We start from the raw sequence: 19131 nt of genomic DNA on the forward strand, positions 1-19131 counted from the left end.
GAGGTGGGGCATTTATCAAAGCTTGAGGGATTTATTGTTTTTGGGTGATTTGTCTTAACAAGATTGTCATTTCACCAAGAGTCTTAGTCAAAATAGCATCTCCAGAGGGAGAAACCTCGCTCACAGCTTTTGGTTGTGGACTTTTAGCCCTAGAGTGTTGAGTAGAACCTGCTAGGTCCAATATAACTTTCCATGCTTCCATTGCGGTCTTGTTTTTGGTCAATGATCCCCCACTTGCGGCATCCAAGAGAAGCTTATCTTGGTGGTGCATTTCTTGACAGAAATAACTGATCAAAACCAACTCATCTATCCGGTGGTGAGGGCAAGCTTCCAGTAACTTCTTAAATCTCTCCTAATATTCATACAAAGTCTCCCCATCCCGTTGCACAATGCAAGAAATCTCTCTTCTCAGCTTGTCTGTTTTTTGGGGAGGGTAGAACTTTTTCAAGAATTCTTTCCTCAACAAGTCCCAATTGGATCTAACTTCCCCTGGCTGAGTATAAAACCATTCCTTCGCTTTTCCTTCCAAAGAGAAAGAGAAAGCGAAGACCAACACCGTGGCTTCATCCGCTCCATGTCTTCTCGCATTTGCACATGCAACTAGGAAATCCATAAGGTGTTTCAGAAGATCTTCCCCAGGCAATCCATTAGACTTGGGGAGCAGGTTGATTGTGCCAGACTTAAGTTTAAAATTTGGATCCAAGGCCGGATATAGAATCTGAAGTGGTTGCAAGGTAAGATCAGGGGCTCTGGCCTCCTTCAAGGTAATTCTTCGAGGTGGGTTCACCATGGCTGTCACCTGAGTCACTCAAAGACAGTTCAGTACTCCCCACAGATGAATATAGAGTCTCTTCGTTGATTGGAGAATGATGGTCATGAATAGGTGGTGATAGTGAATGGGAATGGTCCTCAAGGGAGCCCGCTTCACTATTCACGAAAGCTAGCCGGCGCCAAGCTTGCCTTATATGAGTTAAAATTCTTTCAATTTCTGGGTCAAAAGTGGCCAAGCTCAGGTCCGGAAGCGACCGTGTCATTCAATTGAGGAGGCAATGAAAGCATGCAATTATGAAAGGCAAAACCAAAGTAGGCAAGTAAGCAAGAACTAACGTAACACTCTATAACTACCAAAACTAACTAAAGAGGGAAAGTAGTATCTACAATTAATGCCAAGTAGCAAACCAAAAATCAACTCTTCACACTATTTACCTATTTACACAACCAAAATCATGTCACTCATTGCACTTAAAGTGAAGTCCCCGGCAACGGCGCCAAAAATTTGAAATTTGACGATGCCCAAGAACATAGGTTTGGATTTTCACACTAAAAGTAGAATTTGTCCATTGCAAGTATAGTCCAAACCCAATAATTTAACATCAATCAAATGTTAAATTCAAATCAATTATAAACCTTGATCGAGAGCAATTCAATCTCAGGCCGTTCTCCCTAGGAGTTACAATTAAGTGTACATTTATTGGCTATGAGAGAAGTAAGGGGGTTTGATGATAGCAATTGGCAAGAAATTAGAATGAAAGAAGGTAACTTAACATGCAAGGAATTAAATGAAGGCGAGTGAAGGCAATGAAAATGGAAATTGAAAGCTAAAAAGGGCTCTTGGCAAGAAGTGGGTAGTTAAGGATTCCTATCCTAGTTGTTGACCACAAACATGGTAATTGTGTGTGAATTAATCCCAATTAGTCAACCCTACATCGAGGATAAGTCAACTAGGTATAATTAATCTCAATCCCTAAGTCCTAATCAACTCACTAATTAGCTTAGTGAAAGATTAGCGTCAAGGAAAACCAAATTAATTAACAACCCTCACACAATGTGGAATGGACATCCACCACTCAAGTTCACCCAAACCACACAAGTTCCCACCCAAGAGTATAGAAAACTAGGCTAAAACCCAACCAAACATTTTGTCAAACACTTGGTGGGTATGAAAATAAAGCATGATAAAATTACAAAAAATAATAAATGCTACAACTACCAAGCAAGGAAAATAAAGATAGCAACTCAACAAAGCAATAAATGACATGAAACATAAAATTGCATTAAATGTAAATTAAAGTGACAAGAGTGTTCATAAACATAAAAGGCAACTAAAATGAGAAATTAACAAGATAAATAAGGAAAATTAAGACAATAAAGAAAGGAAAGGTACAAGAGACTAGATGAAAACAAGAATTAAAAAGGAAAATTACAAGGAAAGTAAACTAATAACCCTAATTCTAGAGAGAGGGGGGAGCTTCTCTCTGTAGAAAACAACCTACATAATGCTAAACTAACCCTAATATCTCCCTCCCCCCCCCTTTCACATGGAGTGAGGCCTTGTCTAATATAAAAAGAATCAGCTTCAGAAGGTCAAAAAATTGGGCTCTAGAGGCCCAGAAATTGCCCCCAGCGATTTTCAGTAAATTAGTCACACATTGGGACCTGTGCGCACGCACAGTGTGCGCACGCACGCATGCTAATTTTCCTCTTGTGCGTACGCACATGATGTCATGCGTATGCACACATGGTTATGTGGCTCTTGTGCGTACGCATAGGTGGTTGTGCGCACGCACACTCCAATGTGTGCTTCTCCTTTGTTTTTCTCATGCTTTCTCCCTTTGTACATGCTTCCTTCCACTTTTGCCTTGCCAAACTTGCCTCTAGGACCTAAAATCACTTAACAAACATGTCATGACATCGAATGGCATAAAAGTGGGATTAAAATTCACTAATTTAAGCTCAAAATAGCATGTTTTCACAATTAGACACAATTTAGAGAGAAAACACAAAAGCATGCTATTTACGTGAATAAATGTGGGTTTATGTGATGAAATCCACTCAAATCAAACCAAAATATATCGTCAAATATGGATTCATCAATGACCTACTAAGAGATAGCTTAGATGGAAAGTTAGAAATTGAGATTCCTATGTATATGATAATTCCATATTATGAACAGGCATTTGATGAGTTAATCGACTTTGTTTTTTCGGGTTTAGTGCATAGCTATTTGTCAAGGAATTGTTGTAATGATCGAACAATACTAGCATCGACTTTAGATGTTGTTGACAAGATGAATAGTCAACTACTGTAAATTGTTCCTGGTATTAAAAAGGTGTATCTTAATTCAGACAACTTTGTATTGAATAAGGTAATATGGAAAATCACTTGGAATTTTTTGTCCCAAAGTACTAAATGTTCTTAATTGTTCTGATCTTCTACCTCATAAGCTCACACTTAAAATTGATGTTCCAGTAATGCTACTTACGAACATAGACCAGTCAAATAGCCTATGCAATAGTACAAGACTACAGGTTAGCAAACTTGGAAATCACTTAGTTAAATGCGAAATTCTAACAAGAACCAAAATATGAGGAATCGCATCAATCCCAAGAGTGAATATAGTTCCAAATAATGCCAACATTCTAATCAAGTTTCAGAGAAGACAATTTCCATTGATAGTGTCTTTTAGTATGACAATAAAAAAAGGCTCAGTGACACACATTGAAAATTGTTGGTCCTGTACTTACCGAGATTGATTATGTATAGACAGTTATATGTGGCACTTTCAAGAGTTAAGAGCAAGTAAGGAATAAAGTCTTTAATTCAGAATAATGAGGGATGACTAAAAATTGCACGATTAATATTGTGTATAGAAAAGTCTTTAATAAATTGAGATCATTTGATGCTGGTTTAATCAATTGGTATCTCTTTGTTGTTAATTGTATTTTTTCATATTTTCTTTTGTAGTTGGATAAAAATTTTAATATAAATAATATTTAAATTTTATTTGATACAGGATCAAAGATAGAGTCTATCGATGAGCCACTACAAGAAAAACAATGAATACTGTTGAATTTACTAGCAAATTTAGCGGCGATTTTTTTTACAGTTACGAGTGAAAATTCGCTCTCAAAAAAATTATCGTCGGATTCTATAATCTGTCCCTGATTCCGATGAGAGGCACGAAATTCACTTTATAAGCGCCAATTTTATTGTCAGAAATTTTCGAGGGGTAATTTGAGTTAGTGAAACGGGTCATTTTGGACATCGAACAATACCTTATAGTCGGATATATCTGCTGGTAAAAATTGAATGAAATTCGAATTTAGGAACCCTTCCCTCTCACTTTTGCAACCTCACCCTCTCCTCTCTCCTTCTTTATCACCTTGATTCTCCCTCTCCTCTCTTTTGTAATATTGTCGTTGTTGCCAGCGGTCCATCGTCATTGTTGTTGCCTTGTAAGTTGCTGTTGCTACTACCTTGTGGCTCGCCGTAGCGGCTGCCTCGTTTTGGGTCATCGAATCGGCCTTGTGGTCGGGATAGAGGGTCTACTGGTACTCTTAGTACTTCTGGGTTGTCACCCTCTAATCCGAGTACCCCTGGGATGTCATACACAATAAGGGCACAGGATTAGCCGTTCATCATGGTCCCTAACCCCAACTCCGCACCTCCTTCTACTGTGCCACCCCGCCACCAAGAAGTTGTCCTATTGCTTCAGCAGAGTGGACTCTTCCACCACCTCCATCCGCTCAGTAGCCCACCACTTTGATGATGATGACACCTCCAATGACAGAGACCGCAGTGTCAGATTCGTCCCATGGATGGCAGCCAGATTTCCCTCTACCACCACCCATCGTACAGATGACATTTTGGCCTGATGGTTTAATGGTGTGAATACTATTTTAATGACTTTTAAACTCAATATAGTTAGTTTACTTTAGCTAGATTCAATTTTCTGGTTTTAGTAGATTTAGGTTGTTAAGATAGGTTTGATTTAGGTTAGTAGGTTTGAACTACTGAAAATGTTTGCGAATTCTTGATTATTTATGGATATTGCTACTAATTTTGTGTTGTATGTTGCCATAATAGTTTATTTGTAAATTGTTTAAGTAAATTGTTGATGGACAGAGTTGTCGCTTTGACCGTTAAAAGTAGGTAACCCGTTCCCCCTGTCTTTTGTTTGTCTCTATTGCATTCTATCTCATCGTATCCCATTCGGTTCTGCGATATTTGAGAATCACCGTCAATACCTCGGTGTAGGTTCGGGATACTCCCTTGTTCCACAGTCCGGGGCTATTTAAACTAACCAATTCAGAATTCTCCGATGTACGAGTATTAGCAATAGCAAGTGCATCTTTGATGCAGTCATCAATTCTCCCAAGAGGCTACAATTGCCACGAGCAAATTAGGCGCCTTCCAATTATCGATGAAACTCTACCGAAATTTCTAAAAATTCTAAATATAATTGAAGTTCAAATTTCACTTAAACTACCAATCTTAAGTTTTTCATTGATAGGTTTGTGCCAAATAACAATGCATGTACACAGGAGTGTACCAATGTCATTAAGTTGATGTACGACCACCCATGACCAAGCTATAAGAATATTCATACTGAGATCAAAGAGTGATGGTTTTAGAACTGGGCGGTGAGAACTCAACATATTCAAACCTTAGCTAGTCTATATCTCTATTTTGTTTAATGCAGTATACTTTGATTAACTAGTGCTAAATGCTTCTTTGAACAAGAGAAGTTTATATGAGACAAGACTCATGATCAGGAAGATCTTCAACCATCGAATGGCTACACGACTTCAGCAGATGATGGAGGACATACATGAAAGGCGTGACCACCTCACTATTTGGCTCTCTCTAGACATTAAGAAGCAACTGCACATCCATTGGGGGATCGGTGAATGGTTCAGACGTCGCCTTTTAACAAACAGAGCTAACAAGGCATCAGCCAGAATGTTGAAGTATACAGGTGGGTCAATGACTTTTATGAAGACAAAGGCCAGGCTAGGATGTAATTTGTTTCATTTTGTTATTAAGTTCGTTTTGTCTTTGAAATACAATGTCATTATTACTTGATTTTAACATATTGTTTCAATATTTGTAGTCTAAGTCTTTAGATCATGATGCTACGATGGCGGAGACCTTCAAGTATACTCACACCTTGAATGAAAGAACAAGGAGAGATTTGCTTATTAGCTGTCTACGGATCATTATGTAAGAAAACATCATGTGATATAAAGTTTTTAATTAACTGTAGTCCTAATCGTAACATGTGTTACATAGAAGTCTTACACGCAGAGATTGGAGGTTGCAACCTAGCAATCTCAGCATACTGAAGACGATGGCAACAACTTCGCTGCATTAGTCATCGATCCTAACACAGTTTGGCACGAGACTGCATTTGAGCCATACAAGAATCGCATCTATGGACTTGGATCATTCTTTGCCGATAACCTCCGCACCTTCACATTGAAACCTTCATCCACCTCTGCCACCAGCTGGCCCGTCGATCCTGAGGACGGTGTCAATTTGAGGAAGCAGGTGCTGGAGCTCACCTAGAGTCTTCACCAACAAGCTCAACAGCTGCAGCAGTTTGAGGAGAGGTGTTAGGAGATCCTCACACGCATGTCAGACACAGATTCCCTCAAGCTAGAGTGGAGGCGGGAGCTAGAGTGACTTCAGCGAATGGAGCAACAAATGGCAGTGTAATAAGATTAAATGCGCTCTAGAGGCAGCGACGCTGTTAGAGGTGCACTAACATCACCGTTTAGTCTGCTGCCTTAGCAGGACCAGGGGGATGACGATGTCGATAACTATCAGGATCTGTAGTGATTAGAGTTTTGTTCTAGGCTGTTTCATTGTATTTTATTTATTTGACTTTTTATTTTATTTGTACACTTGATATTTAGTTTACCATATTTGAATTCTATATTTAGAATTTGACTACTAATTATGCAAAAAATAAATTTAAATAAAAAAGAATTTGACCATGATAGGATTAGTATTGGGCCTATAGCCTAATTAGAGAATTATACTATAAATAGGAGTACGATGCAATAATGTGAGATATCCATGATTTAATTGAAAACTCTACTTTCTCTCTTTAACCCTAATCCTAGGAATTTCTATTCTATTTTCTCTGAATTTCTATCAAATTCTCTATTCTTTGATACAAATTCGTATCAGGCCACTAATTGTGTTAAAAAATTTTAAAAATTACAAATTTATCGTCAAATTTATCAGAAAAAAATCTAATGGTAGTTAGGCAGGAAGAAAATAGTGGAGCACCAAAATTATCGGCAAAAATTTTCTGCCTGTAATTAAATAGTTTTTAGCCAATCCATCGTAGAATTCACCAGTAGTTACTGTCAGATTGAAAAATCCCACAGTAATTGGTTACCTTGTAGTGAACAATGATCAATATTTGGAGATATAAACGGAAGTTCTGTTGTTTACAAAAAAATATATACGTATATTTTTTCATACAAATTAAGACATTAATTTATTTCATATTACACTTTTTTTTAATTGATTCAATTATTTTTAGAGTTTTTTTGTTATATATTTTATTTAATATTCACATAAATAAAAAATATGAGCTTTATTTAAAATATAATATATGGAAGAACATATTTTTATTAAATATACCTCAAATATTAAAAAAAAATATTTCTAATTATATCCTAAAACAACTTTCAACTTTCAACTAAAGTATCCTAAAACAACTTTCAACTAAACTATCCAACATAGATTAATTAATACATGATTACTTTTCAAAAATATTTAAAAAATAAAATTATTTGAAATAGTTTAATTTTTAGGTATTTCTAATCACACTCATATTCTCTTGAACATGCAATCCAACCCATTTTTATATAAATTTTCATGTGATAGTCTCAAGTGAAGAGATTTATAAATAATATCTGAAATTAAAAATATTAGAAATTCTAACTTTTTTTAATTATATTATAATTTTTAAATAATAAATTTAATTTTTTTATATTTTTTAAAAAATAAGATATATATTTAACTTTTTTTATTTAAATATTAAAAAAGTAAACCAATACTTCCAATCATCTCTTTAGAATTTACAAAAATTCGACTAAAGTAGCATAAAACAAAAAATATCACACCAATCATATCATAATCTTTTAGGATTAGACTGTCAGAGTATAAATTTTATATATTATAATAAAATTATTATTTTTTTAAATACCAAATATAAATTATTAATTAATTATAGATATACTTTTGTATTTTTATTTATATTTCAATTATCTATACTAAATATAATGAAAATATAAAAAAATTAATGTTTAACTTTTTTCTAAAATACTCTTCATATATATAACCTAAAATATATTTTCTATTATAGCAATAACTTGAATCCAAATTTTTTTCATTAAGTTGTAGACAACTCACTATTTCAACTAATTCTATTTTTATTATTTTTTTATATATTTAATAAATCAAAAGTGAATCCAAAATTCTATTGATACACCAGTAAATATAAATTTAGTATAATTATATTATTTATAAAATTAATTATAAATATAAATTTAATTTAAATATTATTAAAAAATTTAGAATATATATCCAAATCGATGTCTAAAAAATTTTTTATTGGACGTTTTTATTTTTAAAAAGATTATTATATAGAAATTTTTAAACTTTATAAAAATAAGATATATAAGTCATTCTATTACACTTTTAAAGATTTATTTATCCAAATAAAAATAATGAGTTTAATTAAGGTGAGATTTATAAATTTTACTTTTGTAAAATTTAAGAACTTCGATATAATAAAAGTTTTTAGGAACAAAAAATCCAACTCAAAATTTTTTAGAGACCTATTTGAATATATATTCTAAAATTTATTATAAATGTTAGTCAAATATTAGTAGTCAAATTAATAAATGAACATTGATGATTTTTTTCCCACAAGAAAGTAATAATAAGTCAAAATGTAACAACAACGTGTTTATAGATCAACAAAAGCACTAAATAAAAGTGGTCATAATAATTAGAGCTTTCGTAAGAAAATGAGATAGATGTCCCCATATTCAATTTGTTTATTGATTTTCTTTTATTCTCATCCGCTTATTTAAAAGGACAGTGCTACGGTGATAAAAAAAAAATATTTTTCTTTAGTTGCTGAAAAGACGTGAAAAAATAGGCTGCTAAACATGTGTTATCTTGTTTTATGAAGAACGACACGTCCTGACTGGAAGCGGAAGCTGCAAACTGTAACCCATAAAAAAAATTAATCAGCTAAGTATAATTTTATGTTAATGATTATAATTATATTTTTGGACTTTTTTATTTTGGACCAGTAACATTTTTTGTAGTTGGCCTTTTTTGCCACATAGATGGATTGGGATAAACAAAAATGGGTTAGCTAAAAATAGCTTAAACTAGCACAAGTTCTTGATTCTTAGACACCACTTGTTGATTTAGGGTCTCTCTTTATTGATGACCAAATAAAATGTCTGTACCTCATAAAACTATAATGTTTTAACTCTTCTCTCTCTGGCCTTAAACCCCGTTTAATAATAATAATAATAATAATAATAATAATAATAATAATAATAATAATAACTATGTGAAAAGAAGGGTTGAAAGAGTTAGGGTTTAAAGAGAATGGTGTATGTTTCTGTCTCACTGTTAGTGTGTAAATGTAAAGGTTAACGGCAGGAGACGCTGAAAGGCTTGATAAATCAAAAGCTGATGAAGGGAAAGCAACGGAAGTAGGACTGATTAGTGTCAGAATAATTTTGCAGGTAAGATTTTTCAACAAAACTCATGTATTTAGTACATTGAAGATTATGCTTGGATGTATATTTATGCAAAGGTGTGTTTGAATTGTGAGAGTGAAAAAAAGTTAAAATTAGAGTCGGAGAATTTTTGTTTACATAAGAGGATGCGATAAAAAATAAGAAAATAAAATTGATGCCACATTTTATTTATTTGTAAGTGATTTGTTATTAGTGATTTGTTGGTAATGTATATAGTTTTTTATGTGAGAAGTTTTTTTTACTTGAAAATGGGTGAGAATATTTTTTAGAAATAATAAAAGGTTCTTTTTTATGGTGCATGTTTGACTTTAAAATTTTTTAGCATAAGTTGGTGAGTGATACAAGTGTAGCTTACTTTATTCATATGTCGAAATGAAATTATATTTAGGTAATTGCACTTTATTTCTGGAGATGTAAGTATATCATGTATTGATTTTGATTAATATTGCAAAAGTGTAAATAAGTGAGTATAATAGGATGTTTTTCATCAAATATTACAAAATTAATAGGTAGAGTTGGTTTACAGTTTAGATATTATATTTGGAACTAATCAACTACAGTGGCTACGAGAATTTTTGTTGTTGTCTTAGTGATTACTAATTTTTTTATTTATTTTACTGCAGTTATCATTCGAGGGTATTCCTAGTTGAATTAATTGAATTGATAAATTTATTGAAAATTTTCATAATATTTAAAAGTTAATTGTGTATATGATTATAGATGAAGTGTAACAGAACTGTTAGAGTAGGAGCTTGAAGTCATGGTACGATGGGCTTAGATTTTAGTGAAGAAAGGCTAAGTAATGACCATGCAGAGGCTGAGACTAGGGATGAATTGTTGGATGAAGAAGTCAGTGACTATAGAGATGTATTGCAATTAAGTAAGGAAGCTATAATGAGAAAGGCATTCCAAAGCGATAAAGCAAAATATGAATTTTACAGGAGGTTTGACAAAAGTTTTGGTTTTGGTATTTGTAAGGGTGATTCGGGCAAAGATAAAAGTGGAAGGGTTATTCATAGGAAGGTTTTTTTTTTTTAATAGAATGGGTCTGAGACAACATCATCACTATGATAGGCTAGATAGACAAAGAGGTCACAGACCAAAAATGCACACAAATTGTAAGGCAAAACTGTCAGTCTACCTTGATGTGGTCAGTGGCATATGGAGGGTGAGAAAAATAGTATTAGATCATAACCATGATTTAACTCCAGTATATAGAGTCCATATGATGACAAATTTTAGAGAAATAAGTTGTTTTGCCAAAGCACAAATATTTAGTATGCAGACTCATGGTATTCCGATATTTAAGATTTTGGGGTATATGATTGAACAGGCCGGTGGCTATTCTCTAATGAGTTTCACTAAGAAGGATAAATACAATTATATTCACAAGGCTAAGCGTGCAAAAATTATAGATAGAGACTTTAATGCGGTTGTGGCATATTTGGAGGGAAAAGCGGGGGCGGATCCGATATCCATGGCAAGGTATAATATTGCTAAGGATAATATGCTAGCGAATATGTTTTGGGCTGACGGTGGCAGTAAGGTTGATTATCAATACTTTGGGGACGTTCTTGTTTTTTATTCGACCTACAAGAAAAATAAATATTGGAGACCGTTGGTGATATTTTCTGGTTCAAATAATCACAAGCAGACAACAATATTTGGATTTGAATTAGTGTTAGATAAAAGTGTTGGTGTTAGATGACAATATTTGGTGGAAAGTGTCATGGTAATGGTGATTTACACATTGTTAATGTGAGCATTAATCAATTCGATTTTTTTCGTTTCAGAGATACATTTTTTGTTAAGTAGAATCGGGTTGATTTTTTTGTTGTGGCTTCAAATTTTGTGAAACTTATCATGATAATAAATTTCAGTTGGAAAACAACAATAGCCAATCAAAAATATGAACAACAACAATAATAACAATAATAAAAATAAAATCAAATTGGGTTAGTCTAATAGTTAGTTCACTAGTTGCTTAAACAAATGTCGAGGATTCGAATCTCACCTTGTGCATGCAGCAACTCATTGGCCAGCGACAAATGCTTAAATGGAGCTTAGTACCGTGGCGGATTAGTCCTTGATCTGCCGGATTGGAAATACTGTGGAAAAATAATAATAATAATATCAAATTTATTTTTTTTATAGTTCTTATTTTCAAATAATTTAACTTATACTAAATTTTATGTCAATTTTCAATTAATATTCACGAATTTTAAATTTAAAAACTAATTTTTTGGAAAAAAAATCAAATACACATAATCTTAAGTCTTAAACCCATATTAATATATTTTATTTATTCACTTTATCTTACAATATGAACTTTTGTTACTTGTTTCTGTCTCGTTTACCTATCGTACTCCAAGATATAACACTACAACATAAAATAAAAGTATGTAAACACAAGAAATAGACATTTTCATTATTTTGTATATTCTAAACGATAATAAAATAAAAACCAACAAAATCAAGAATAATATGATTAATTAAATAAAAAAAAAACATAAATAAAGAATAGTTAACCACATTATTAAATGATTAAAGAAAAAATAGAGTTGTGAAATGAAGCTCTAACTAGTTTACCTATTATAAAACTAAAATAAATTAATTTTTATGTGTAAAAAATATTTAAAATTTCAAAAATTGACAATTTTTATTTTTATTAGATAATCTATTCAATAATATGAACTTATCAAATGTACTACAGCTAATCTTTTTTTTTCTACCTACCACAACAAAAAATAATTTCATACTATGTCAAATGAATAAAAATTAAAGACCAAATACCCAACAACACAATAAAACAACAAAATAGCTCACACTAGAACACAAGAAAAAATGTTATTAGGCCCAAAATAAAAAAGCCCACAAATATTATCATAATCATTAACACAAAATTATACTTACCTAATTAATTTTTTCTCATGCGTCACAGTCTGCAGCTTCTGATTCCAGTCAGGATGTGCCGTCCTTCAGGAACAAGATAACATGTATTCAGCGGCCTGCTTCTCCACGTCTCTTCAGCTGCTAAAGAAAAATGTTTCTTTTATCACGGTAGCATTGACCTATTTAAAATGGCTTCTATAAAAGAATAGGGACAATAAAGCCGAAATATGTAACAGAAATAGGACTAATACAAAAAAAATAGAAAAAACAAATTAAACCTCTAGTTACACGTGATGAGCAAAAGTATACACTTTAAAGGGGCAAATGTCTCCTTCACTTTTGTTGCTCTTCTTATTTTTACCGTATTACTGTGGACATGGGAGAGTAGTCTGATAGCCACGACTTTAAGATCATCTCAAGAGTGGCATTGCATGCCTTTAGGTTTGTATTGGTTGGATAAACCAAGTAACGTTAATAATATTTTTCCTCTTCTCTCTGCCTCTTTTCATTTTGTGGATGAAATAAGGAAGATTTTGAAGTAAATATTGCAATTCGACAGCTGTAAAATTTATACCTACAAAATTTTCAAAAATTAAATACAATCAAAATATCAAATCTCTTAGCAATAAAGGTAGGGTCTAGATTTGTTACAACAAACATTTTATTTTTCTACTATTGAATTTCTTGTTAAAAAAAAGACTAAGCCACCAAAAATAAATATAAAAGATTGTTTCACTGACAAAAATAACCATGGAAAATCATAACTACTCAGATACCCACAAAAATTTAATCTCGTGTACAAAAATGACCAAACCTAATGTAGCCTTAATAGAGTGGCTTACGTGGACAATTTTTTTTACGATGGCACGTATTGCTAGGCCTACGTGTATTTAATGCTATTTAGGGACAATATGAACTCTAATTCTCCGTTGGAACCCAATCTTCGCAGAGTGAAACCATACCTGAACACAAGTATCTATTGCTCCGAGCTATTCCACAATAAAGAAGAACCCTATTATTCTCAAAATTTGAGCAATGTTAAGAAGACAAGGAACTGCAAGCGAAGGAAGTAGATTTTCAGGAGCTTCACATTCACAGATGACGAAGAAAAAAAATCTGGATGAAAAATATCACCGTGGTGAGTATGTTGTCCTGTTGAAATCTTCGACGGTTGCTAATCCTAGAAGATGATTCATTTGTTTTCCCTTTTTTTTGAAGGTATGCATTATTTACTATAATTAGACAAGTATAGGGTTCCTTTGCATCTCTACTTTTTTTATTTTTTAGCTTCTGCAGAGTTGATATTGTAATTATTTTGTTTGAGTTGATGAAATTTATGGGGGATGGCAAAGTTTGACAAGGTCTTTGATTAGAAGACTCAATGAGCATAAATGTTGTGTTACTAATCAGGATCTAACGAATGTTCCAGTAGACCACAGGAAGAGAAATGTTAACATAGCCATGAAGATTGAGAAGAAGATTAAAGGTGAAATAAACTTATGAGAGTATGACTTGTGTTCATATCTTTAGGATTGTTTCTGTACTTTACACTTTTCTTGTTTGGAATGGTCATATACAAGTGATTAGAAAGTTTGAGTCCAAAGTTTATGCATAAGAAATAGTTTCGGTACAGTGTCTAAGCAATTCGTACTAGTAAAGAATGTAGTTCATGTTTGAATGGAATGAAATGTTTGCTATTTATTGCATTTTTATGTTACCACTATTCTTAATAATTGTTAATTTTTTTCAACATTGACTAAGCCTTATGAGTTGAGTAATTAGTTAATCATAATAACATCAATATCAGAATATAATATGTGCTAAAAAATCTGCATAATCATTCATAAGGTTTTAGCAAATAATAAAAACAACCATAAGCATTCATAAGGTTCTTAGAAGCTACATCAATAACAGTTTAAATAGTGTATGTAGTATACAAAAATGACATGATAACCCAAAATAAAAATAGTTGAATATAAGTGATCTTAATCAGTAAAGTATTCAGGTAAATTACATAAACTCATATTTCAAAAAAATAAGATAATAATTGCTAATGATAATTTTAATTTGGTGTTGAATTGCTGCTCTCACTGGATAACCCATAGGTTGTGCCTTGCACAGTAGTAGATGCTCTGGGTGGTCTGAATCTAGGAACTAACCATCTTGGTGTAAGGTATGATATTGGTGTTGGCATAAACTGTGTTAATCTGGAAGTTGTACCTGCACTAGCTCCTTGCATTGTATGTGGGGTGGGTGGTCTGACAGATGCATTTGATGGCTACTAAGGAATGTTCAAAATTGGAGCCCGAGGCACAGGGGTCTGAGTGCTCGATGGTGGCATAATGTTGGTGGCTTTTGATGGAGGAGGCCTCTTGGTAGATCTCTTTGTTGTTTTTATTTTTGTGGTTGGTGGCCTAATTGGTGGTGTACTTGCAGTCTAACCAACATATTAGGAGATGGATTCAATATGGTAGTGGCCTATAAATTAAATTGGACATAAATATAAGTGAACTTAATAACTCCAATACGTTTGAGCAATTAACAAATTTAGATTTTACCTGTGGTTAGGTTCTAGCAATCAGAGATGCCTCAGCTTCTGTCGCTGCAATATCCAAGGCTGTCTCTGCCTCTATAGCCTCCAAGGTTTTCTCCTAATATATCTCAGCCAATCTTTCATCATCCTCATCCTGCTCTACATTAGCAAGTGGTACTTGTGTAATTGTTGCTGTAGTAGAGTTTTGACCATTTATTATAGCTTCCGTAGCTATTTCAGCTGCTGCTATGACCTCTTTTTTAGTGTTGCAACTTCTAGAATTGTGCCCTTCTTGTATAATAGTTGAGAATTTACAAACTGATCAAATAATTGATCACAACCGTACCAATCAAGAACAAATTAAGTAATTATTCAATCAACATTTCACAACTAATAGTGTACAAGACAAATATTCATAAACAAATATCTCCAACAATTGTTGACAAATAATATTTCACAAACCTTCAAACAGTATTTGCATTTTATTTGACTATATTTCTTCTTTGTCCTATACGGGTCTGGGTTAACCTTAGGAGCATCCCTAGTGGTATCTCTCTTCTTAGTGGGAATTCCAATAGGCTGTTTAAAATGAGGAGGCAAAATTGGTATAGTGTCTAGCTGTTGCCAATACTCTTGACTAGGCACCGGTTGAACCAAAAATTGGTATGTTGTATTATAAGCTCCAATTGTCAGCCATGTGTGTGCAATTTCTTCAGCCCTCCTATTTGATGTGATAGTGCTGCACATGCATGCTTGCAGGGTATGCTAGTGAGCTGCCATAGTCTACATGTACAAGTATGCTTCTTGAGATCAACACTTACTTTCATAGGCAAGCATTGAACCTCAAAGATATTTCCACCATCATCCCCTGTACAGAATGGCCTCCAGCTACTACTCTCTTTCTTGTTTTTCTCCAATCTACTCTGTTGTACTGGACAAAGCCTTCCATTGTATCCTCGCAACTTCTTATTTCTAGCCAAAATTCTCATAACATAACACCTTATCTCTTTCAGGAGGGTAATGATTGGCTTTCTCTTAAACTTCTTACACTTTGAGTTGAATACATCACTATTGTTGTTGCTGATATTATCCACCTTTGGCCATTCATTGAAGTGGGATCCTAACCATTGTTTTGGTGGAATGCGACTCAGATACTTCCAAGCATACGGGTTTAGTCTTCTAACTACGGCCATGGCTGCTTGAAAGTCTTGGGGGTTGTGCTTCTTGCACAAACCCAAATTGCACACTTGAGTTCTTTGCTTTTCCACTGCTCCGTGAAGTTGTTCCATATATGCATGGCATAAAACCTGTGTTGTACCCCCAGCATAACATCCTTTAGAGCTGGAATAAGACCCTGAAAAAATGTATAAACAGTTTGAATAATGAATTGACACGTTTATATGCAAGAAAATGTACTTTTTGTTCACTAACTCCAAGAATCTTCTAATCTCCAACGGAGTCACAACGGTCATGATGTCATCCTTGAGTCCTCCTTGGTACTTGATGCACTTCCAACCTTCATAGGACTCGGGAGCACCTTGGCAAACCCTCAAAAATCTGCAAAGTTCTTCAAACTTGCTGGTGCATTGTGCCATTGTCATGGACCCTTGCTTCGGCTGCATGAGTTCCAATTCCATTGCTTCCCTCATCGACTCTGGAAAGTAATTTTTATAGAACAGAGTCTGAAATAGTTCCCATGGAATGTTTCCATTCTGCAGTTGCATTAGACGGCACTCCCCTTGCCACTAGTGTTGTGCCTCATCCAACAACTGATAAGCTACAAACTCTACGAACTAATTTTTCGGTACATGTTGCGCTTGCAACGCACGTTCCATGACTTGAAACCAGTTATCTACTTCAGTAAGATCCATCGATCCCTTAAAACTTGGGGGGTTAACTTTCAGAAATGTTGCCAATGTCATCGGAAGACCACCACCCAAGCCATGTCCCAAACCTTCTCCATTCCCATTGCCGTTACCGTTCCCATTGCCCATCCTTTCCATACCCTGAGCGGTCGCAGCAGTATTCGCTTGCATGGTGTTTACTAGGTTTATGATTGCCGCCATGAACTCAACATGGTTATGATTCGGCAGGTTACCCTCCTTCTCTCCACGAGTACATCGACAACCTTGCCTGGGAGATGCCATTTGGGTTTCCTGTCCACACCAAACAATTGATATCAAGGTAATCAGTCTCGATATCTTAAGCTCAGTGCTTCAATTATCCCAAAAGTACTCACAAACAAGCATGATATGCATATCAAATAGATAACCTAAATAGCATGAAAGAAAAATCAAACAATCCAGAGTATGTAATGAAGCACAATCGGTCCATCCCTCAGGCTCACGAGGACGAACTGCTCTGATACCATAAATGTAACATCCCGTTATCCTAAGCCTTACCTCTAGCCGTAAAGCGAAATATGACAAGGCGCCACGACAGTTCTAAGGCTCATACCTTAATAAATATAGAAGGACATAATAATACTAGGAGCTCGATGAAGGAATAAAATTCAAATTCGCATAAAGCAAAATTACAAAGCACAAAGCGTTCATACACAATAACTTAAAGCGTGAAGGCACAAGATACAACATGATACATAATACAATAATAGTCAAGATAGATATATATAAGTATGGTAGTCATAGAGTACTAGCCGCGGCCCGCGAAATTTAGGCCGACTAGTTATATACAGACATACAGAGTTTTTAAAAAAAATAGTTAATACAACTTATCTCTCAAAGTACGCCACTAGGGCAACAGAGTATAATAACAAAAGTGAGAGAACTACAATATAATAACCAAAATACAGAATAATAAAGGGTCTTCCGCTCTGCCACCATGCGCAAACTCACCGAGGTGGGTTGCAACCTACATCTGAAAAACAACAACAACAACATATGGTATGAGAACCGGAGGTTCTCAGTATGGGAACAGTGCCAAATATATAATATATAAGGTTCCGGGATGCCAAAGGTAATCCTAGAACTTCACATCACAGATATTCAAGCTTAACAAAAAATAAGTAACTTGAGCCATAAACCATAAACAGGGTTATCTAAACTTAGGAGAATTTATATCTAACACTAATCAACCGATGTACCCCACAGCCTTCGCCAACCTAACCTCGATGCGAGCACATCGCCACCGCCTCCCCATCGTCCTCAAAGGCAGTAAAGCACATTTAATGCAAACAAGTAAAGCACAAATAGTATTCAGATATAACAGATAAGTCAATTAGCATTTAGACATATTATTCAAATAGGCATAACTCATGTAATCAAAGCAAACAAGCAGATAGAAGATGCATATGATGAATACCTACCCTATTTGGCTCGTGATATCACTTGTCGATTCAAAATGCCAACCCGACACATCCCTGGGATATCGCCTTTCTGTCACGACCAGGGTGCGCCCTGTGAATTATAGTGCCCGGCACCATAGTTGTAAAAACCGGACCGGTTCGACCGAAAAACCGGTGAACCAGACCCTATACCGGTCCGGTCCAGTGTTTGAACCGTACAAGGAATTGAACCGGTCAAAATCGGTGCAAACCGGTGCGAACCGGTGAGGTGGTCTGACCGAACTGCTTGGGAGAAAATATTTCTAAAATGCTTGACGTAGGGTTCGAACCCCTGCCCTCAAGGAAACCAAAAGACTCCACAACCACCAGACCACTATGTTTTCTATTAAAATTAATGCAAATTATAATACATATAGATATCTTTCATCAAATAATTTACTTTTATTTAATTTATTTTAATTTTAATTATAAACTCACTCATTTTTAAATTAATTATATTTTTATTTAACAATAATTATAAACTCACTTATTTTTTATAATTATATAATATCTATTAATATTATTTTTTAATAAATACTTGTAGTATATAATAGTATAAAAGATATAAACTAATTAATAAATTATTAATATTAAAAATAATAGTTATTTTAATATAAAAACAAAATAAAAATATTTATGATAGAGTAAAAATAATAAAATATTTATTGTTCATGTTCCATATTATTTTAAAATAACTTGATATTTTAAAATGTTAGTAAAAATATGTATTTTAAATTTTAATTTTAAACTTTTGACTATTTTTTATTTTTTATTTACAT

General features: G+C 33.9%; 1 non-coding gene across 1 annotated transcript; it reads left to right on the forward strand.

The window, feature by feature from the left end:
- Positions 1-308: 308 nt before the first annotated feature.
- LOC112793730 (small nucleolar RNA R71) lies at positions 309-415 on the forward strand. The gene has a single exon (XR_003198428.1). It is a non-coding gene; the product is annotated as a small nucleolar RNA R71 (small nucleolar RNA).
- The last annotated feature ends 18716 nt before the right edge of the window (positions 416-19131 follow it).

This window comes from Arachis hypogaea, chromosome 3 (genome assembly GCF_003086295.3).
Source record: "Arachis hypogaea cultivar Tifrunner chromosome 3, arahy.Tifrunner.gnm2.J5K5, whole genome shotgun sequence".
Taxonomy (NCBI): Eukaryota; Viridiplantae; Streptophyta; class Magnoliopsida; order Fabales; family Fabaceae; genus Arachis; species Arachis hypogaea.